At 43.6% G+C, this 23,072-nt stretch overlaps 1 protein-coding gene across 1 annotated transcript in view; it reads right to left on the reverse strand.

Moving 5' to 3' along the window:
• LOC308593585 (uncharacterized protein) overlaps nt 1–19,389 on the reverse strand; it is a gene marked incomplete at its 3' end in the record, with an annotated part of 125,406 nt that extends 106,017 nt beyond the window's left edge. Inside the window, exon 1 of the mRNA XM_081206046.1 lies at nt 19,344–19,389. The remainder of the gene's footprint in view (nt 1–19,343) is intronic.
• Between the last annotated feature and the right edge of the window lie 3,683 nt (nt 19,390–23,072).

Below are 23,072 nucleotides of genomic sequence, written 5' to 3' on the forward strand. Positions count from 1 at the left end.
AGATAGTTTTGGTAATCCATTAACTTTTAAAAATTGATCTATCTCAGTCACTTCCTGAGGCCCTTGCGTATAAAGTTTTTTGAAATACTTCTGGAAGCACTTTCTAATTTCTTCTGGTTTCTGTATATTTCTCCCTTCAACCTCCAGATTGGTAACAAAGTTCAATTTTTGTCTCTTTTTCAACTGCCATGCTAGCAGTTTTCCACATTTATTCGCCGATTCAAATGATCTTTGTTTCATTTGTTTAATTTTCCATTCCACTTCTTGATTTATCAATTTTGCATATTGTGCTTGATGGAATTTGATTTCTCTCAGAACTTCTTTTGATTTTGGATTTAATCTCAGTTTTTTCTCACCTTCTCTTATCTTTTCTAAAATCTTATCCTTTTTTCCATTCCAGAGTTTTTTCTTAATCGTATTTTGTTGTATCAGAAACCCTCTCATTACAGCTTTACTTGCGTCCCAGATTGTTCTTTTTTCCACCGAGGTGTTCAAGTTTATTTCAAAATAGTCTTTTAGAGTTTTTTGGGCCTTCTTCACAATCTCCTGATCTCTTAATAGAGTGTCATTCATCCTCCATCTGAAGGAGCCGGTTGGAGTAAGTCTCAGTTCCATTTTCAAAGCGTTATGGTCGGAGCAGGTTTTTGGGCAGATTTCCACTTTTTTAGTCTTAGGTGCCAGCCCTCAAGATGTCCAAATTTGGTCGATTCTTGTCCATGACAAATGAGCCTCAGAAAAGAATGTTCCTTCTTTACCTAAGGGGTTCCTTGTCCTCCAAATGTCAATCAGATCCATACTGTCAGTCAGTTCAAAAAAAGTCATAGGTAGTCTGCCATCTTTAGTTAAGTTTTGGTTTTGTGACTTGTCCATAAAAGTAGAAACCACCCCATTCATGTCTCCCATCATAATGATGTTGGAGTAGTCCAGATAATCCAGCAGTGTCTCGTGCAGCTTCTTGTAAAATTCCGACTTCCCTTCATTTGGTGCATAGATGCCTACTATCAAAACCTTTTCTCCTTGTGTTTGAATCTCAATTGCCAAAATTCTTCCTTGCTCATCTTTAAACAGAAATTTCGGTGACAGGTTCTCCTTTGCATAGATCACTACGCCTCTTTTCTTGACTTTATCTGATGAAATAAATTCTTGGCCTAGTCTTTTGTTAATTAACACTTTCCTATGGAGCCTAGTCACATGGGTTTCCTGCAAGCAAATAATGTCCAATTGTTCTTTTTTCAATATATGAAAGATCCTTCTTCTTTTTTCCGGGGAGTTTCCACCATGTATGTTCCAACTAAAAAGCTGCAGAGACATCCTGGATCAATCTAGAAGTTCTATAGGGATGTGTCTTCCTTTTCGTCCAGACCCGGAGGTGGGGCAGGTGTTGATTCAGGCAGAGGTGGTGGCCAGGCTCCTGCTACTCCTTTCCGAAGGTCCTCTCCGTGGTCGTTCAAGAATTTTAGTTGGTCTTCTGCTGTTCTGATTTTAACTTTTTTTCCTTTGAAAGTGAAAGATAGTCCTTGGGGAAACTCCCACCTATAAGGAATTGTGTTGTTTCTCAGTAGTCCTGCTAAGTCCTTATATATAGTTCTTAAGTCCAAAAGTTGTTTCGGGATATCTCTGTAGATTTCTGCCTTTTTACCTTGAATCACCAATGCTTTTTTGAAATGTAGTCCTAGTATTTTGTCACTTTCTTGCCTAGATCTCAAAATGATCAGGCAGTCTCTAGCTCTGTCCTTCCTCACCACTCTTCCCAGTCTAAAAGCGGTGACAATTTTAAAGTCCTTATCTTCTTCTATGCCCCAGAACTTTGATAATTCTGATGTCAAAAAACCAATCAAATCTTCTTGTTCAAGTTCTGGTATTGCTCGTAATCTAAGATTATTTTCCCGATTTTTCAATTCCACCATAGACAGATAGGCCTGTTGTTCACTGATTTGCCTGCACAATGGCCTTACTTCCCTTCTTACCTCCTCGGCCTTCTTATTAGCCTCTTCTGCTTTTTGATTCGCTTCTACAGCCAGTTTCCGATTTTCTATAGTTGTTGTTTGAAGATTCCCAATTACTTGTGTATTTTGGGAGACTTGTTCAGTCAGCTTGTTGATGGTAGTTGTAACTTGGTCAAACTTTGTATTTAAAGCTGCCAGCTGGTCCAAAATTTGTTTAGAAACTGAGTCAATCCCTCCTGCAGCCATATCTTTTGGAGCTGGCTCTTGGGCTGGCTGAACAACTTCTCCTTCTTGCAATGTTGAAATAGTAGGAACAGATGCTCTGCGTGGCTGTACAGTCAATGTTGTTTGTAGCAATTGCTGAGCAGATTGTTCTGCTTTCATTTTGGCTGCCCTTGTTTTCCTTGTGCCACTCATTCCACAGCTGTCTATGCGTCAAGGTCAAATTGTAAATCCCATGGGAAAAATAATCCAAAATGTAAACAACCACCCAGAAGATAGTCTAAATAATGTGCAGTTCCCAGAGATTTGTTAGTTCTAAATCCTCTAGAGGGAGCTCCCCTGTAAATCAGAGGGAAAAGAAAAAAGAAAGGAAACTTTTTCCACCATTAAACAGCAGCCCAAAAAGGAAAAAAGATTAAAGAGGTACCTTCAATGTCCTTTAAACTTGCAGAGCTTTCCCAAAGTAATACAAAGTTTCAGTAATGGTGCAAATAGCAGTCTCTTATTTGTATCCAACAGCGCTCAACAGTAACGCTTCCACATTTAGTTACAGTTTCTGCAATTTGACAGCTCTTATAATCCTGGCAGCCCAACGATTTGGTTATTCTACTTTTGTAATCCACTTAATAGGAAAGAGGAGAGGTTTCAGTTCAAATCAGTTCACTCACCAACAACTTAGTCCTTTTCCCTTTCAAATAAACCAGTTCAGACTTGCGCGATTTTGACAGCTTCCTTTTATAGTCCTTTTCAAAGCGCTCCCCGCTTGCAAAAGTTTTTGCTTTGATCTTAAGCAGAATCGGAAGGCGGACTTCCTGTTTTCACCTCCCGTTTTCAGCCGAATTTAAAGAATTTTGTCTCAAATAAATTCTTGTAATCCTTACTCACGAGTGTAGAGTTTTGAAGCCAGATTTTCCAGGAAGAAAGGACAGCGCTCATAAGCAGCAGCCGCGCGGCTTCGCTTCCGCAGAAAGAGCGATGAACTCACAGCACCGCTTCCCCTTCCACGTTCCAGAGCCCCTTACGAGGCTCCTTCGCCGTTTCTGGAGTCGCTCCTGGTGCCCGCCGAGTCCCATGGCCACGGCCACGGGCTCACTCTGCCCGTGGTTTTTCTTGATGGGTCGTCGCTGTGCCGCAGCGCACGACCCTTTTCCGCGGAGCCCCTCTTCAGAGACTGAAGAGGACCGCCATTGCTGTTTCGCGCCACCTCCGGAAGTGCTTCTTTCAATCTAGATCAATTCTATATCCTATTGTCCACAAGAGAAGGTGTAATTATTTGATACGCATTTTAAAACTCTCCCCTTGGTTAGGTTATCAACACCTTTTCCTCCTTGCACATGTACCAGGTGAATGAAGAAGGAAGTGGTGTTTGTGATCATAGCATACTCACACCAACAACATCTTTGGGAGAGTTATGGCTACACGTTCAGAACCCGTTGCTGGGGTTGCCTATCTCTTTTTTGAAATGGACACAATGAAGGGTAATGCAGAATCAATTTGCAATGAGCTTTTGTTTTCAGGAAGGAATCAGTTTCTCATGAAGTACCTTTCAGGGCCAAAAAATATATATGTGACAGATGTAGATTGTGTGAGGATTATATAGAAAATATGTAGCCCCCATTGTTTGTAGAATAACATTTTTTTGTGTAAGCAGCCTTCATCTGCACCTTCTAGGCTAATGTGTGGATTGGAACATAATTATCCCTCAAATTTTACACTTCTCCAAATCTTGCAATACAGTTCTTAGCAAAAAGAGAGAGAGAGAGAGAGAGAGAGAGAGAGAGAGAGAGAGAGAGAGAGTTAAACTGTGTATATTTTGGATAAAAATTGTTTGAAAATGCATTGAGACAAAATAAGAATTTAACCCTATTTTTAAATATGTATTTTATCATAAAATCCATATTTAAACATTTTAAAAAAAAAATATGCAGATTTTTGGGGAATCAGATGCAGCAGTCTTATGAATGGACACATGCAAAATGGACATTGACCAGAAACAGACCGATCCATTCATGCCTACTTTAGAGTCTATCAAAAGCTGCCTGTATGTAATATGCACACCACCCCCAATCTCCACAGCGGTGCAAGATTCCAGAGAGTTCCAGGCATGATTTACTTCAGGTCTGTGTTTCCTTTTGGACAATGTGGCACAGCGGAGACTGTGGTGTTTTTATGATATATGGCTTATTTACACATATATGCAACATGAGCCTATGATGGAGGGGCTCACAGCATTACACTCCCATTTCTGTAACCTTGGATTCCAACTGTCAGCTCACATGGTGTTCTGGCCACAGCTTGCTGTGTTTAACAGACTGGCCTCTTTCTCCTAGGTCATATCACCACCCCTGCAATCCTAAAACAACTTCACTTCCTTTGTCCCAGCTAATGACCCATCTTTAGAGGGTCGTTGCCAGTCTGGATCCTGGCTTGTATTTTAACATGCCAAATCCAGTGTTTGGCACCAAGGAATTAGAAGGGGAGCCCAGAAACCTCACAAACTCATAACCAGGGCTTTCTTTCAGCCAGAACTCATTCCGGCCTCTCTCATGTGACTAACATTACCATTCTAAGAGAACAAGGGAGGTGTTCATGGTAGTTCCAGCACCTCTTTTTCTAGAAAGCACTGCTCATAACAATATCTTCACCTTGATGTTTTAAGTTTGTCATATCAAGCAGGAAAGTGTCAGTTTAAAGGTAAGCGAGTTTTAGTATTAAATCTTGCGTATATGGATAATATAAAGGGCTTGTTGGAATCATAAGAAAATGTCATCATTTGTCATCGCCCTAGAATAGATCTTTTCCAACTGAACAGGAAAATTTGCTCATCCATAAATAGCTCGCTGAGTACAACACGACAGGAAGCCACATCTCCATTGTTTTTCATGCTCAAAATTGTATAGCTTGATAGTCCTAAAAAAACACCCCAACCACCTCATATTTCTTGGTGATCTCAGCTTTCTCGAAATCAACATTTTAATATTAGTTTTTCCCAACGTAGTTAATTAAACATTATTGTATCTTCCCAGCCTCCCTACCGAAACCTAAATCTTTTTTAACAAGGTGCGGAAAAGTATCAAGAAAAAGATTGCTCTTCCATTGCAACTGTGGAGCAAGCTTCGGAGCTAGGGGAGGAAACCAAATTTCTCCCTCATGGGGTCTTCTCAGTGCTGATGGGCCACTTAGTAAGAGGTTTGGAAAGCTAATATAGTGATGGCTGTTGACAAATAAAACCAATGGAGTTTCCAGAGACGAGGGAGGACTAGCCTTCTCTTGGTAAGAAGTTACAACGCTTTTGTAGCTTTAAAAGATTGATAGTAGCAGAAGGTCTAGAAATGAATGGGAGGTTAGTAACAACAACAGAGCGACAAAACATCAAACATTAAAAACTTCCCTAAACAGGGTTGCCTTCAGATGTCTTGTAAAAGTCAGATACTGTGGTACCTCTGGTTTGCGGACAGGATCCATTCCAGAGGTCCGGCGAGATTCCAAGGTTTTCGCAACCGGAGAGACTGCTTCTCCACACACACACAGCAAAAACCCAGAAATATACTTCCAGGTTGCCACTTACGTATCCCGAAGTTTATGTAACCAGAGGGATACGTAAGCGGAGGGACAACTAGTTGTTTATTTCCTTGACATCTGATGGCAAGGCATTCCACAGGGCGGACACCACTACCGAGAAGGCCCTCTACCTGGTTCCCTGTAGCTTCACTTCTCGCAGTGAGGGAACTGCCAGAAGGCCCTCGGAGGTGGACCTCAGTGTCCAGGTTGGACGATGGTGATGGAGATGACAAAGCCCTGGACCACACAGACCAGGCCTTCCCAAGTATGATCTTGTTGCCCTATTCCAGACCATTTTCAAAGGCAGCCTGGCATCTAACACGCTGTAGTGATCAAAAGGAGAAATTACCAGAACATGGCTCACTGTAGCAAGGCAATCTCTATTCAGACAGAGATTGGGAAATCAGCCTAAACCATCCAAGTACCTTCTCCACATCTTCAGGGCTCAATGTCTGAAAATCATCCAGTATAACTAGACCAGTTAATGCTTGTTTTGTGCCAGTCATACCAGCTGGGAAGTCTCCCAGAGCCTTCCAGAATTCTTCAGAATTCATTAGCCTCTAGTGGCAGACCATTTCAATAGGCCAGTTGTGTAAATGGCTGCTGAAAGTCTAAATCTCCATAGGAAGTGATCCAACCAGAACAAGACATAGATGTTCAGTCTCCCACTTTCAGATCACCATGGTTCTGCCCAGTTGGGCTTATGACATGTTAGGATGGCTCCATGGTTATCAGAGAAGCCCCGAGGCCCCGAGTTGCCCTAGGTTCATTGGCCATGGCATGAATTCTGCAATCCCTCAGAACCATCATCCACAGCACCAAATCAGAAACCATCTCCACCACCTCAGATAGATGCTCCACCGTCACAGACTCTCCAATCTGTCACAGTTGTTGTTGTTGTTTAGTCATTTAGTCATGTCCGACTCTTTGTGACCCCATGGACCAGAGCACGCCAGGCACTCCTGTCTTCCACTGCCTCCCACAGTTTGGTCAAACTCATGCTGGTAGCTCCAAGAACACTGTCCAACCATCTCGTCCTCTGTCATCCCCTTCTCCTTGTACCCTCAATCTTTCCCAACATCAGGGTCTTTTCCAGGGAGTCTTCTCTTCTCATGAGGTGGCCAAAGTATTGGAGGCTCAGCTTCAGGATCTGTCCTTCCAGTGAGCACTCAGGGCTGATTTCCTTAATGATGGATTGGTTTGATCTTCTTGCAGTCCATGGGACTCTCAAGAGTCTCCTCCAGCACCATAATTCAAAAGCTTCAATTCTTCGGCGATCAGCCTTCTTTATGGTCCAACTCTCACTTCCATACATCACTACTGGGAAAACCATAGCTTTAACTATACAGGCCTTTGTTGGCAAGGTGATGTCTCTGCTATTTAAGATGCTGTCTAGGTTTGTCATTGCTTTTCTCCCAAGAAGCAGGCATCTTTTAATTTTGTGACTAATACTCAAAACTGGCACTCAAATGGACAAGAAGCCTAAAGAGGGAGAATTCCTGAATACCACATTGAACCCCATTCCCTGACCCTTGAATTTATATTGGTGTTGCGTTAAACACCTGGCAGAGCATTGATGGAAGAGACTAACTCCTCCCAGGTCTCCACCCAGGTCTTGGTAAAGCAGGCCAGTTAGCTCCCTCGTCTATTGTCAAAGCATGGATGATCTGATATTTAAGTTTATAATTTTCTTCAGAATTTTAGACTGAAACTATGCACAGAAATTGGCTAGCTAAAAGATAGGAGGCTGTGAAAATGGAATGATAATGAAAACAGCCTGGGACCCAAGGGCATGGCATTTGCTACATAGCAAGTGCTCTTATTACATAAATATATTACATAAACACATGTATAATACATGAGCATTGCCTGACTTTGAGACGGAATGATGTCACCTCGAAGAATGATGAGGATCTCAGGTATTCCACAAAGCAGAGCAAGTGTGGCTTTCCGATGTTAACATTACATTACTGTTGGCATGATTTAGTCTGCTCTCAAGGCCTTTAAATTAAGCAAAGCTGCTGTGGAAAGTGAAAGATGTCAGGCCATTTGAATCGCGATGGAATTTTGAGGAACGTTGGTGTCGGGGCAGCAGAAGAGGAAAAATGAGAATGGGGGGGGGGAATCCATTCAGAGAAGGCAACTATTAGCAGCTCCCTTTTTAAAAGGGACATTTTAAATATTTGTGCAGTGCTATGCATGATACTGGACATGCAAAACATGACTTGCTGTGCTGCGCTTTTAAGAAATAAAACCCAGATGAAATATGGGCAGTTTTCCACATGTCAAAACATACCGTTCAGATAACGACAGAAACCCTTCTCATCAAGGCTGGTGAACCCATCGAATCAGGCTATCACAGAGCAAGCTGGGGATAATGAATGAATATAAATAGCTTCGTCTGCCAAAGGAGATTGCCTCCTCAAAGACAGTGAGGCAAAGCACTGTAGCAAAACAGACCTCACAGGTTTCTAGGACTCTCTCCTCACAAGGAAATTGACCCTTCTCAGACTTCTTACTGCCTTGGGAAGTGGGGAGCAGGAAACGTAGTATTTTAAGGAATTTGGACTGTGGAAACAATGGCGTTTGTCATATTTTTGTGCACTCCCCTCTGCTGGCGAGACGTCATGGGGGAAGCAAAAAAGCAATATTGAACAACAATAACATTATTACCTACTCAGCCCACTCCCCCAAAGCACAGGGAGTGTTAAAAGAATATACAAGCATCTTCAAGGTGTTCCTAAGAAGACGCGGGTGGCGCTGTGGATTAAACCAGAGAGCCTAGGGCTTGCTGATCAAGGTCGGTGGTTCGAATCCCCGCGATGGGGTGAGCTCCCGTTGCTCGGTCCCTGCTCCTGCCAACCTAGCAGTTCGAAAGCACGTCAAAGTGCAAGTAGATAAATAGGTACCGCTCCGGCGGGAAGGTAAACGGTGTTTCCATGCACTGCTCTGGTTCGCCAGAAGTGGCTTAGTCATGCTGGCCACATGACCTGGAAGCTGTACGCCAGTTCCCACGGCCAATAAAGCGAGATGAGCGCCACAACCCCAGAGTCGGCCACGATTGGACCTAATGGTCAGGGGTCCCTTTACCTTTTAAGAAGACAAGAACTAATAAAAATAAACCTAAGCTATATCTTGAGCAGTGGTGATGTGGCTCAAGCAATGGGGAACAGGCTCTGAGGCAATGTGAGGCAGGTCCCATAGGCAGGATGCCTGAGCATAACTGTCAACTTTTCCCTTTTCTTGCGAGGAATCCTATTCGGAATAAGGGAATTTCCCTTTAAAAAAGGGAAACGTTGACAGCTATGTGCCTGAGATAATTATTGTATCCCAAGTTAGGGAAAGAGATATGAATTGGAAGCCTCCCTTCTTGGGTTCCTATAAGACAGAAAATAATTAAAACTAAAACATTCTCATTTGCCGGCAGAGTGGGAAAAGAGAGAGAGAGAGAGAGAGAGAGAGACAAGAAACATGTCCATTCAGTCTTCAAGCAATGGTGTCTTTAGTTTAAGGAACAGGTAGGTAGCCGTGTTGGTCTGCCGTAGTTGAAACAAAATTTTAAAAAAAATCCTTCCAGTAGCACCTTAGAGACCAACTAAGTTTGTTATTGGTATAAGCTTTCGTGTGCATGCACACTTCTTCAGATACTTCTTCAGGTATCTGAAGAACTGTGCATGCACATGAAAGTTCATACCAATAACAAACTTAGTTGGTCTCTAAGGTGCTACTGGAAGGAATTTTTGTTTGTTTGTTTAGCTTAAGGAAGTATGTGAAAGGGCAGGCAGTTTGCGCAGGTCATCATGACAACCACCTGTTATGCATGAGAAATATACTTTTCTCCTAGGTGTGTTATTAAGGGGAACGCACCATGTGTTGTTCATTTCTGCTAAAAGCCCCATGTCAGCACACCATTCTCTCTCCACAAAATATGCAGTCGTACTCTCCACTAGTGGGATGTATTTGCAGACATGAAATTGTTGGTCTGGCGCCAGACAATGAATGTTGCCAAGGAAATACTGTATTTTCAGGGGTATCTGCCTGTTAAGTGAGATTTGCGCTGCCCACTCATCACAAAACAACAGAGAAGCCAACACAGGATGCAAAATGAAGTCTCCAGACACAGGAGGAAGGATTATACTTGAGAAAGGAAATGTTTATATATATATATATATAGTTTTTGAGATGATCACAACTCATATTTCCGGTGTTTTGAACATTGGTGCAATTTTTGAGTTGAAGCCTGCAGAGTTGGTGTCACCATGGCACTCAGTTGAGAGCTGTGGAGGTTAAGAGGACAAGCTATAAGGCAGGAAGTCTCTGGTTAAAATATTGCCTCAGCTGTGGAATTGTTAGATGGTGTCTCCCTCCTTCTCTCTCTCTCTCTCTCTCTCTCTCTCTCTCTCTCTCTCTCTCTCTCTATCTGACTAAACCCTTCTCTTCACCGTATGCAATATGCAATGCTATAGTAGGACTGAGATAATGTCTGTGATCCATTTCCCCCTTTCCTTATTTTTAGAAGCTCAGATCTACTCACCCCCACATATATATTTTTTATAATAATGTTTATTAAAGTTTCACAAACAATAAAAAATTCCAAAATTTAAACATAAGAAAAACTACTAAGATATAAAAATACAAAAACAAAACACATAAAAAATACACAATAAAAAACAGTTAACAAAAGAAGAGAAAGAAAAAAAAGAATAAGAACAAAAAGAAAAACCAAAAGACAAAACAGAAAATAGATTAATATTTTCAAATCTTATACTTCATTCACTAGTTTCTTGACCTCCTCACACCTCCCCTTTTGTATTCCAGTTCAGATATTAAATTCAGCAAATCCTTGCCCTCTAACATTTATCCTCACTCAAGATATTAAGCTATTATAGATATCAATTTTCCAATTATCAATCCCTATTTACATTTTCTTAGAAATCTCCACTCACCCCCACATAATAACCCTATTAGTAGGTTGGTCTGAGAGACAGTAAACAGTTTCATGACTGACTTGGACTCGGGTCTCATCTTGAACAATCTGAATGATGATGTGGGTGAGGATGGCAGAAAATGAGTGTTATTTTATTTTCAGGCACCGAAGGAGAAAATGAGTGGACGTCAGCAGTGGCTTGAAATATTATTAAATAAGGGCAATGCGTGTCTAAGCTATTATAACAAAGCAAAAGCAATGGGTTAGGTCCAAGTAAGTCCTACGCAGAGTAGACCCCTTGGAATTAACAGAACCAAGTCAGCCATGTCCTTTATATGATAATGATTGAATGTCCCTAAACTGAAATAATAAAAGTGGTCAAAAAGAATGTGGAGTGTGGAATTCTTTTTAAAGTCTTAGGAAGACAATGTCAAAACCTGCTGCTTCTTGAAGATTCCACATCAATCTCTTCTTTATCTCTCCAAACAGAGAAAATGCAAGGTGGTGTGATTTCATTTCATTTTGTTTTCCAGCTTTCTGCATTTGTATTTGTGAGGGAGGGAAGCGGTGCCCTTCTAACCTCAGAAAGTACAGAAAGGAGAAACAGATGCTGAAATAAATAAATATAAGAGAAGAGCTACATTTTGTCCAGCTTAGACACTGCCACCCATTTGTGAGGCAGTACAGTGGTACCTCGGGTTAAGTACTTAATTTGTTCTGGAGGTCCGTTCTTAACCTGAAACTGTTCTTAGCTTGAAGCACCACTTTAGCTAATAGGGCCTCCTGCTGCCGCCGCGCTGCCGGAACACGATTTCTGTTCTCATCCTGAAGCAAAGTTCTTAACCTGAAGCACTATTTCTGGGTTAGCGGAGTCTGTAACCTGAAGCGTATGTAACCTGAAGCATATGTAACCTGAGGTACCACTGTACTGCTATTAACACATGCCTTAGCTACATCAAGTTTGGATTGCTGCAGTGTGTTCTGCACATGCTATTTTGAAGAGTCTTGGGAACCTGTAGTTGGTCCAGAATTGGACACACATTTGTAAGAACCTATGGCATCTGTCCTCCAGTGCTTGTCTTGATTGCTAATTGGCTTTTGTACACAATTCAAAGTGTTGGTAACTAGCTTTAAAGCCCTGCATAATTTTGGTCCAGTAAACAAGAGGGAAACTGTAACAGCCTTCCCAGAAGTAGAGGCACTTCTCTGAGTACCATCTAGGGTAGAAATATAGCTGATAGCAACAAGAGTTAGAAGGGACTTTTCAATGGCTGCAACATTGGGTTGCTTCAGACAACCTAGTTATTGAGCCATCATTCCACTTTGCTTGCACAAAGCTTACACGAAGGTTAGATTATGTCTGGTCTTCACTGAGTATTTGTTCTGATTTGCTTACAGGGAGGTTATACAATGATGAGCATTCATCCCATTTTGTTTGCAGGGTGTTTATACATCTTTCCATTCATCTTTTGTTCAGCCCACACTTGTCAATGCATTTTCCCTTCGCTTTCCAAACTGCAAAAAGTCTTTTTCAAAGTGGATTTCTTATGCTAGGGCAGCAGAGCGTTTTAATCCACTTTTAATTGTGCAGACCTAAACTTATTGGTAGGCACTTGAATCACTCCCAGAAAATATTTGACAGTCTGGAGGCGTCCGTTGTGGAAGCCTTTTGCTGTTTGACAAAGACTTTTTTATTTTGACAGACGTGCCTGTTAAGTACAAACAGCTCAATCCTAACTATATCTGTTTAGAAGTTAGTCCTATTAAATGGGGCTTACTGCCAGATAAATGAGTTAGGATTGCATCTTAATGTTTTATTGAAAGGCTGTGTTGCCCTTTTTTTAAAATGTATTTGTCAGGGAACTGACATCGGAGCGAGAGGCGAAGGGGAGGTTCCCAGATGATGCTGGCGAAGGACCCAGCTGCAGGGGGAGAAACAGCTCAGTAGAGGGGGAAGCCAATCAGCGCAACACCAGGGATAAAGGGGGGCAGACGGGGGAATTGGAGAGAGGGCTCCAGGACTCTTCACTGGACATCAGTGAGGAGAGCCCAGGTCCTCCGCTACCCACGCCTACCCTGCGCAGAAGACTCCCGCGCAGTGAGAGGAGGAGGAGACTGGGTGTCAAACAACTTTTATGTTGGAAGAGGTTCAAGAAACGCCCACTGACAGATTCTGCCAGTGACTGAGGCAGCCACCATGAGAAGAGGCTGTGCAGTCAGAAAGGTTTAACAAGGCAAATTAACCAAGAAAGGCACCAGTTTACGCACGAGTAACTCATACCTATTACAGTATTATTTTACAATGATGCTGCCTTTTGTTTCCTCGCTCAAGTTGCTATCAGATAACAAAAACAACAATTTAGTATTTATATCCCACCCATCTGGCTGGGTTTCCCCAGCCACTCTGGGCGGCTCACAACAGAATTAATGATAATGATGATGATGATGATGTGATAAAACATCAGACATTAAAAACTTCCCTAAACAGGGCTGTCTTCAGATGTCTTCTAAAAGTCAGATAATTGTTTTTTTCCTTGACATCTGATGGGAGGGCATTCCACAGGGTGGGTGCCACTACCGAGAAGGCCCTCTGCCTGGTTCCTCTGCCTGGTTCTGCTTCCATCATAGGGAAGAAGAGTTTGGATTTGATATCCCGCTTTATCACTACCCTAAGGAGTCTCGAAGCGGCTAACATTCTCCTTTCCCTTCCTCCCCCACAACAAACACTCTGTGAGGTGAGTGGGGCTGAGAGACTTCAGAGAAGTGTGACTGGCCAAGGTCACCCAGCAGCTGCAGGTGGAAGAGCGAGGAAGCGAACCCGGTTCACCAGATTATGAGACTACCGCTCTTAACCACTACACCACACTAGGGAAGCAAAGCAAGACAGGAAACAAGGCAGAGCTCCATGGCAAGTCGTTCCTTCAGCGCAAAGACTTTTGGCTGCACAGCAGAACTTCCCTTTCCTCTCTCTGTGCACCTCACCACGCACCTCACAGCACCCGTTAAATCTGTTCTGGGTTTTCCCTTCAACCTTCTAGAGCAGATTTTGGAAGGATGGTGGGGGGGGGGACACAGGTAGAGGAGAGAAAGTGAAAGTTCTATTGCACAATTCCTGAGCAAACAGAACGATTTCACCGGATACCATCCCTAACAAAAGTGGTTTTAGGGTGGCAGGCCCAGTGAGGTTGCACTGGGTGCCTCACCGCAAGGGGTTGCAAAAACAATGCTGTAGAACGGAATGAGAGAGGCTGGTGGCACCAAATTTAGTGTCGCACAAGGCGCTGCTGAATTTGATAGCCCAAATTCCAACACTGCCCTTAGGGCTTATGAATTTGACAGGTATAGGCCTCAGGTTCTGTTTCCCTTTCTCCCTCCACCCCTTCAAAAAAAAAAGGTGTCCAAAAAGATGGAATACACCTGTGGTGGTATTCTTAAAGGTAATGTAGTGTAATGGATCAAGTGTTGGCTGCCAAACCGGGAACACAGGGAACTTCATCCTGGATGAGCCAAGGTGCTCATTTGCTGACCCTACCTCTTGTGGTCCCTTCTGTCATTTTGGGCCACAATTCATAGGAAGGGATTGAATGATAGACTCATCCCATGGCATCTGACATGAGTGTGCTTCAGCAGGGATGGGGAAGCTGTGATCCTCCCAATGTTACTGAACTGCAACTCCCATCATCCCTGACTGGGCGCTGGGAGTGCACAAACATCTGGAAAGCCACAACCCCATCCCCATCCCTGCACTGCAGCAACTCTCATGCCACAAAGGCAACATCAAAAGGAGCCTGCAGGCATCTTGTGAGAGAAAAGGCTTGTCCATTGTTGAGCGTTCTTTAGCTGTTAATCCACCTTTTCCCCATTTTAATTAGACCAGAGTTGAGTTTGTATATGAGGAGCGATTTGGGCCTTTTCCTTTCATAGCAATAGGCGTTCCCTTTTGTCTTTGTCCCTGCTTTTTAATTTGTTGATTCTGTTGTGTCAAGTAAGCTAAAACCTAAAATCATCATCATCATCTTTTTTTTTAATGATATTTATTGAAAAAATTTTAAAATTACAGAAAAAAACACAGCAGAAAAAAAGAAAAAAGAGAACAAAGGAAAACAAACCACATCACACAATGTAGGTTCAAAAAAACCAAAAATACACCACAAACAGATAAAAACAAATCCATCATTCTTGAATCTTCAACTTTCATTACCTTCATTCTTTGACCTCCTCCTCCTCCCTTTTTTTGTATCCTAGTTATTAATTATTGCAGCAAATCCTTTCCATATTTCATAATATTCTGTCATTACATTACCTTAATCTATTTTCATCTTATCTTATAGAAAACCTTAAAACTTAAAACTTAAATCTTATTTTTACCAACTTCTCATAACCATAATATTCTTGCCTAATTCATTAGACATTTTTGCTAGAGCCAAGTAATTATGTTCCAACATTTTTCTAACATTCATCAATTTTATAAACCAATCCTAGTAAAAAAAAAAGAGATAAAAACAATCCAATCTTCATCCAGCGTCCCTTCCTCCTGGTCCCGGGTTTTGTCAGTCCTTCACATGAACTACATCAATTAAGGGGGAATGTAAATAGCTGCAGACGTACAGTAAATTCCCATACTGACAAATCCTAAAAGAAGAGAGGTGTGCAGAGACCAGAGGAAGAAAAGTGAATACCATATAAGGGGGTCATTGGAGCACCCCACCTTGGTTCCCATAGGTTCAGGTCGGGGGTCACAAGCAAGAGACTTCAGCCAGGAAATAGAAGCAAAACAGCGGCCAGTAGGCCTGATCTTTATTGTTGCAACAAGACTTCCTACTACGACAACACCAAGATGAAGCAGCCAGAAGCCCCAAACAATGGTTACATCAGTATTTTTAAAGTCTCCCCAAATTTCCCACAATACATCTCAAGATGCATCATCAAGTCATCATAGATAGGTCACAGAAAAGGTGTGGTCTCAATATAGTCTTTCACACTTACTTCCAATGACTCCCTTATACAATGAAGAGGTGTCTTGTCATCTTTTGAGCCTCCTGGGAAACTCACCAAACCTGTTGTAGCCCAGAACTAGGTGTATACGCTGTGGATGACTGGATGCTGATGGAAGTGAGTAGCCTGAGAAGGATTCAGCAACCTTGGTGCCTGCTCAGAAAAGTAGAGTGAAAGACTAGAGTGATGTCAACAAGTTTCAGGAAACCTCTTCATTTGTGGGGTGTAGTTCTTTCTTTCTTTCTTTCTTTCTTTCTTTCTTTCTTTCTTTCTTTCTTTCTTTCATCTTTGCCCCTCACTTTCCCTCCTTTTTTCTGCATCACTTTATTTCTTTGTAATTGTCCCCCCCCCAATAAAATATTTTTTTAAAAAAATAATAATTGTGGGGTGTTCTATGAGGTTGTTTGGGGCCTAAGCGAGACCCAGGAGGCTGAGAGCTGCTGAATGGGGGAGGTGTGTCAGTGGGAGAAGGAATTGATATCAGGATATTGTTTATTAATAATTTGTCTTAGTGTGTTTTTGTAGCATTGGTTGTAATTGTTTTAGTTTTCTGTACACCACTTAGAGACAGTTTTATATATTAAGCAGTATAAAAACAGTTTAAATAAATAAATAAATCAAACCTTGAGATTCTCAGAGGGGTATGATACAAATAACTAAAATGTGAATATAATATCCTTTACCAATAGCTCTTCTGTATGAGACTTCATACAAGTAGCTGCATCTGTGGCCAGAATACTTGCTTGTCTCACTCTAGTTTAGAGCTCTGCCTCTAGTTTCAATGTGTGCATCTGGAGGGGCGCAGAGTGAAATAAGAGAAATCAGTTTTCAAACGAGCATTTTGTGGCACTGAAATCATAGAAAGATCTCTTCCCCACCCTCCCAAAACTCCTCAACCTTAGCAAATATACACGATCTAACTTCTAGGCAGTCAGGGAATCTCAAAATAGCTTGAGGAGATCAATCACACTGGAGTCATAATTTAGCTGTAAAAGAAAATCACATTGCACATGCGGTACCAGGCAAGCTGCTTTGGAAAGACAACACGAGATTAGAGATGCCTGCTCCCAAGGAGAAGCTGCCAGCCGATGGATTGTCATTTTAATTTATGGCTGCAATAGCGCAGGCAGCCGGCATGGATTCTATATGATTCAATAACATTCGATTATTTCTGGGAGCTGAACAGCAAACTGCCACCAGTGTCCCAGTGCTAAGTGCCTCTAAATATGGCAATCATTCCTTTTCTTCTTGAAAGAAATGATGATTTCAAATGTCATCTCTTTAGGCAGTACTTAACAATATCCCTGTCACTGTGCAGTCACAGTAAACCACAGTTATTAATTTGGGATTATATGACATTTGAAAGCAGATAATATTGAAGCTCGGATATAAAACAAGCTCCCTTATGCATTCGTGGGAACTGATCTCCTATTTTTATCAATTGCTTCATGTTTAAGTTAGATTGGGGGGACGGGGGACGACTTTCTTTCTATTCCCACGCATAATTCCTCTCAGAACCTTCACACAACGATCGGAAAACCGTGTATAAAACTTATTTCCAAAATAAAATAAGAGGAGAGCTTTGTACCTCAGCCAGGTACCTCTCTCTCTTCAGAGAGAGCTATTTAATTACCCATTTAAAAATGGTTAGTTTCTTTCAGAAGTCAAGGCAAGTTTTACTTTTCCTGCCTTGTTGGGAAAGGCAAGTCACTCTAGGCAATCACTCAGATTAGTTCAGACTGAGCAAAGGAAGCCCTAATCCAGTCATGCTGTCCACTAACCCCCCCCCCCGCCCCCACAGAGAACCAGTGGACCCCATTTGCCCCTCAGATGGAACATCTGATGCTGCTTTCCTGAGCCTGATTTATTATTATTATTATTATTATTATTATTATTATTATTATTTAATAATAATAATAATAATAATAATAATAATAATAATAATAATAATAATATGAGGTGATGTTCAGTTGGGTATTGTACATACGTGGTGGATTGTTTGTTAATGAAATACCTGTTCTAAATTACTACATTCAGAATTGCATGTTGACGACAACCAGGAGTGAAATATATTGCGGGAAGGCACTGTGGAATATTTGAGGGCTCCACATCCTTTATCCCTCTCATATGAGGCAGCTAAGGAATAGAAAAGGGAGAACCATAGAGTCATCTAGCCTAACCCTCTGCAAACCCACAACCCTAGGTAAAGAGTTTCATGCTGTGCCGACTGAGCTATCCCAGCAGTTTGAGTACAGTGTTGATGGAAGGGACAATGTACACTTACGTACACTTACGTCTCGCAGTGTACCCCCATATCCCATTTACCCTGATGTGCCCCAGTTCCCCTATTGAGGGGCTGGTAGGGGTACACGCCCAAGGCCTAAGCCAAGGTCTTCCTACATTCGGAAGTTTAATAAAGTTGTGGCCTAATTTTAATTCCATAACACGTTGTCAGAGTCTTTATTCCTTTCTTATGACCCCTGGGGGCTGGGGCTGTCACCGCCTGGTCACGCAATGTCAGTGTCTGGATTCTCAGTGGTGGGGATATGGGGTAAGGACGGACGGACCTACTACTGAGACAAACTGGGATCTGTACCTGCTGTTACTGATGGCTTATGATGGTCTGTTGAGGAAATACAAAGGTGGTGTTTGTCAATTTATTTTCTTTTTTAATATAGTGCCGTTTGCCTCAGGATACAGATTATAAGATTGGGTGTCTGCACTATATTACAGCTCCAAATGTACCTGTGAGTGCAACGTGACGAAGATACCCCTTGCTCTCTTCTAAATTCCATATTAATTAATTGGAGATGGCATCACTCTCTCAAGGACGTATCTTGACCGCAATAGGAGCACTGGAAATGAGTGAATGAATGAGAATACGAACATATGATAGACCGCTCCACCTACGGCCCTCTTCCCGGCGATGAGATTCTGTTACCCTTTTTGCCCTTGAAGGTTGCTATGGTCGTGATTCAGTTGTTTATTTTGGCTAAACTCTGGGTGCATTTCCAGAGACTAGGATAAGAATAAAATGAGTATATTCAGCTATTAATCTGAGAGAAGACACAAGGGTGAGTTGCAAAGCTTCCATCAGGCAATACCAGAGAGAGCCAGGCTGATGAAAATACAGCAAAGATCAAGAGTTAATATCACGAGGGATAACAGGATTTGGGCCAGACAAATATAATGCATGATCTTAATAAATTACAGAAAAGTAGCCGTGTTAGTTGGGGATGGGAATAGAGCATCTTAAAGGCTACAGCACATTCAGTTCAGATATCTGTCTCTTGCAGAAGTCATGCCTTATGACTAACAAATTGACTAACCAATTTATTCAAGCATAAGCTCTCACAGGCAAGAGCCTATTTGATCTGATGAAATGGTTTTAACAGATGCAGACTCTGGGCATTGTTTCCTCACCCACTTTTGACCAAATACCTCTCCCATTTTCTGAGAGAACATGGGAATACAGGAACACTGCAATTTGCCTAATACGCAATCAAGCCAATGGTCCATTGACTGGCACCAGCTATGCAGAATTTCAGATGGGGGGTCTCCTCCAGCCCTACCTGAAGATGCTGAGGACTGGACCTTGGACCTTCTGCATACAATGTATGTGCTCTACCCACTGAGCCACAGTCCTTTCCTTGTAGGGGTCTTAGTGGACCGCAAGCTTAACATGAGTCAACCTTCCATGGTTCCAGTTACAGATGGGTAGCCGTGTTGGTCTGCCATAGTCCAAATAAAAAAATTCCTTCCTGTAGCACCTTAAAGACCAACTAAGTTAGTTCTTGGTATAAGCTTTCGTGTGCATGCACACTTCTTCAGATACACCTTCAGATGCATGCACACGAAAGCTTATACCAAGAACTAACTTAGTTGGTCTTTAAGGTGCTACAGGAAGGAATTTTTTTATGAGTCAACCTGAGAGCGATGCAGCAGCAAAAAATGCTAATGCTGTTTTCGGCTGCAGCAACAGAAAAGTGTCCAGATCAATGGAAGACAATAACACAATGAAATCCAAAACAGTAACAATTTATTGCATGTTTATTCAAAATCCATTAAAAACTATTTAGTTTAAGTAATGCAAGAAAATCAGTCAGCTTGATCCAGTGACACCAGAGAGAGCCAACAATTACCAAAATGTCCTCTAGGGGAAGAAAGTTTCCAAAGCTTCTAAAGCAAAATGTCTTACAGTCAATTCCCCTAGAGTTCCCCAACAGTCATTTGTAACAGTTTCCTACGTTTTCAGAGTTTAGCAGGTCAGTAATTTTTGTAGCTCTCCTGAGCCAAATAACTTGAAACAATGTAACATTCCAAGTAAACTATTAACTCACTGACAGTTCTCACTCTCCGGCTTTCTCGCTTAGGCAGTCCATTTCAGGGGTATTTGACACAGCGGTAAAAGTTTTTTGAAGTCTTTTTCCGGCAGGTTCCAGTCACAAATTCCACCCCCTTTTGCTCCTGCCCGCAGAAGGGGGGACGTTTCACAATTAATGTCTAGTTCCCTTAGTTCTTTACGATTTCTCAAAGGTTGCAGCTTTTTAACCTTCTTTGCTGTGTACTTTTGCAGTCCGGGAAAGGCTGACTTCCTTACTTTAAGCCAATCCCGTTTTCAGCCAAAATTCTAGGTATTTGTAAATCCAAATCGTTTTTCAGTCCTACTCACAGGTTTTAGTTGTAATCCAAATTTTCAGGAAGGAATCGGCGCTCTCCGGCTATGGCAATGCGGCTTCGCTTCACGGGCTGGGTGACGACTCTCAGCACCGCACTTTACCCCCACTGCCGTTCCGGAGCCTTTAAAAAGGCTCTTTCGCGATTTCGGGGGGGCGCAATGGTGCCCACCGAGTCTCCTTGTTTACAGGCTTCCGCGCCTGTAATTTAAAAGGGTCCCCGCTTCGCCGTAGCGGCAGGACCCGAACTCGCAAAACAGACCCCCTCCGGAGCTCGGAGGGAAATCCGCCATTAGCCGATGGCGCCGACCGGAAGTGAGAGCGAGCCATTTTCAAATAACTCAAGGGCTATCCCATGGAAGATGCAGCAAGCTTTCTTTCTCCTGCTCTGGACGGTAGGACTTGAACCAATGGCTTCAGGATACAACAAAGGAGATTCCGACTAAACATTGTTCAACAAAAGAATGGACTCCCCTGGAAGGTGATGGACTCTCCCTCCTTGCAGGTTTTAAAGCAGAGATTAGATGACCATCTGTCTTGGATTCTTCCTTCCTTCCTTCCTTCCTTCCTTCCTTCCTTCCTTCCTTCCTTCGAGTTCTGCCCAATCTCAGTCCATATTTCATGGCTGGTTAAATCATCTGTCCCCCTCCTGATTCTCGACGCCTCTTCTTCTGCCAGTCTTTGGCCAAGGCTTACCTGCTTTCAGATTTTGCCGGAAGCAGGCCAGCTCCAGCCAAATTACTGTGTTCTGCAGAGGAAAGAAAAATCTGGGTCAGATGACACTACGAACCCCACCCTGGATGGGTGCAAGAGAGCACAGAAGCAGCCCCACACCAGGAAGGACGGGTCTCCCTATGGCTTGGGCCCAATTCCTTGCCCCAGAGGACCTCCCTGGGCCCTGCAGCCTCCTGGGAAGAGGTGGAAGGACAATACCAGGAAAGGGGGCAGAAAAAGCCTCTGGCCTCATCCTGGCACCCAGGGACACACACCACATCTTCTGCATTAAAAGTTGCTGAGGGGGTGTGCTCTTGGGGGGATGGAAGTAACCAAAGAAATGAATACAAGAAGGCAAGATACTTACTCTGAGGTGGGGGAATCTTCGTGAAACGGCCAGCAGCAGAGAAATACTGCTGGCCGCTAGTTTCCTTTCCACCTCACTGCCCCAAAGGGCGTATGTGATGGCCTGGGAGAGCCTGAGTACGAGGTGGAACGCATCCTGGACTCCCGATACCGCAGGGGAAAGCTGCAGTATCTCATTGACTGGAAGGGGTACGGACCGGAGGACCGTTCCTGGGAACCAGCGGCCAACGTCCACGCACCTGCCTGCCTCCGAGAGTTCCATGCGACGTACCCCGGCAAGCCGGGTCCGGACCCTCGGTTGAGGGGGGGGCCTGGGAGGGGGGATGGTGTGATGGCCTGGGATTCTGATTCGGAGGATGAAACAGAGGAATCCCAGCCTGCTCAGGAATCCCCGCCTCCAGGGCCGGCTGAACTGGGGCAAGGCCTAGATGCTGAAGAGCCTGCACCTGTGGCAGTGCATCAGGAGCTGGCCCCAGGTGAAGCCCTTCTGGCCCCAGAGGGGCTTGATGACTCAGTGGCCACAGGTGAGCCTCCTCCAGGGCCCAGTAACCCTTCGGCTTTTCCTGATCTGCAGAGGCTTAGGGCAGAGAGGCGAAGGGAACTGGTTGCCCCCAGGAGGAGTGCTCGCCTTAAGGCCAGAGGAGGCGGGGCTCCTGGGGGCCGGGACCGCCCCTGGCCTTAGAAGAAGATATAGCCCGGTCAACCCGGCCCCAGGTTGCGGGAGCAACGTCGTTGTTGGCTTCGGACCTTCCTGTGTTCCTGATCCCTGCTCGGCCTCCTGTTCCTGACTCTCCGGTACTCCTGTTCCCTGCTCGGCCTCCTGTTCCTGACTATCCGGTACTCCTGTTCCCTGCTCGGCTTCCTGTTCCTGACTATCCAGTACTCCTGTTCCCTGCTCGGCCTCCTGTTCCCGACCATCCGGTGTTCCTGTTACCTGCTCAGCCTCCTGTTCCAGTGTTCCTGTTCCCCGCCCGGCTCTCTGCATCGGACCTCGCTCCTCTTCGTGTGGACTCTGCTACACTCACGGTACCTTACCCCCGGGACCAGCACAGCGTAATATCGGTGGTCCTGCGGGAGGAAAGAGTGTCTCAGTGTCAGGAGCCAGTCTGGGCCAAAGTGGCCCTCTGCTGCCCCCATCACAGAGTCCCTGGCACTCCCGAACCATGAGGGTTGCCAGTTTTGGTCTTGGGCCAAATTGGGGGCCAAACGGGACAGGGGACTCCGTGTCCCAGAAATGGGACAGTCTGTTGGGTAAAGGACCGGGAGTGGCGTTTGCCCTCCTAGGTGGGTCATAAGGAAAGGGTTAAATGAGTGTGAAGTGATTGGCCAGTGGGCACCCAAGGGGAGGAGTTAGAGTTAGAGTTGGAGTTGTGTGGAAGTCAGTTGGGAGTTGGAGAAGGAAGAGGGAGGATAAGTCTGTGGGTTGGTCGAGTTGTGTTGTGAGAGAGTGAGAGAAACTGATAGGAGTCAGATAGACAGTTGGGATAACCAGTTAGCAGTTATTAGGAAAGGTATAAGCCGGTATAGAAACTAAGATTAAGAAACTGACAAGAAAAATTATCCGAAACCATAAACTTGTTAAGGCTTATAAAATAAACTTGCTTATTTGATTTAATGTTAACAGCTGTCTAGACTCTGTGTGTACCCGAGAGAAATGGGTTGGTG

Source organism: Podarcis bocagei (assembly GCF_964188305.1).
Source record: "Podarcis bocagei genome assembly, chromosome: 8".
Taxonomy (NCBI): domain Eukaryota; kingdom Metazoa; phylum Chordata; class Lepidosauria; order Squamata; family Lacertidae; genus Podarcis; species Podarcis bocagei.